Below are 917 nucleotides of genomic sequence, written 5' to 3' on the forward strand. Positions count from 1 at the left end.
AATACTCATAACTCACAAAATTATTTGTCAGAAACAGCTCAAATTTTCTACATAGCATATTACTAGCTCAGTACTTTGTATACATACACGTGTACATGTACATAAAACACTAATAATTACTAAATGTTGAATATTTACAGTGGGTGCTCTTTAATTAGGGTAGGGACATATACAATGAGGGGATACACTCTGTCATCACAGTCCATGATTTCACACAAATATTTGATGCTTATTCACAATATGAGGAAACAATGATACAATCAAAGATGGAGTCAACTACAGAACTCACTGAGGAAGGTATGAGAAGAACTGTACGTATTATAATGTTTTATGTACATTGTATGTGACATGTACATGTATGTTTGGTTATGATTTATAATCAATTTTCTATAGAAATGCATTAGGTACACGTACATGTACATGTATATAAATACTTGTACAGGGTAGTTTTGATTTGGCAACAAGACAGTTAATGCGTATATAGATCATTCACCTAAAATTATAATTTTGGTAATTTTTATCCCTGATAGTTATAAATAAAACACTAAGATTGTAGTCATTTTAAACTTTTGTACTGTACTACTATTATTTTATTATTATTTGTTAGATGAGGTTGAGTTGGAATAAAGACTCTCTCATTTTGAGAACCTAATGGACACTAGGCCAGTTCTCCTCAGTAGCGTCCTCCTCCGTCAGAATCCTCACAACGTCCACGAGTGGCACAAGAGGGTGGCACTGTTTGAAGGAAGACCCTCTGACATTATTAAAACATTCACTGAGGCATTTCAGACTGTCAATATAGAGCTAGCAGTGGGGAAACCACACACACTCTGGACTGCCTTTGCTATGTTCTATGAAACTAATAATCAGCTACCAGAGGTGAGTAAAAGGGTTCTGACTGTACTTTATAATGTGTA

This window comes from Amphimedon queenslandica, unplaced genomic scaffold, assembly GCF_000090795.2.
Source record: "Amphimedon queenslandica unplaced genomic scaffold, v1.1 AMPQUscaffold_12677, whole genome shotgun sequence".
In the NCBI taxonomy this organism is placed as follows: domain Eukaryota; kingdom Metazoa; phylum Porifera; class Demospongiae; order Haplosclerida; family Niphatidae; genus Amphimedon; species Amphimedon queenslandica.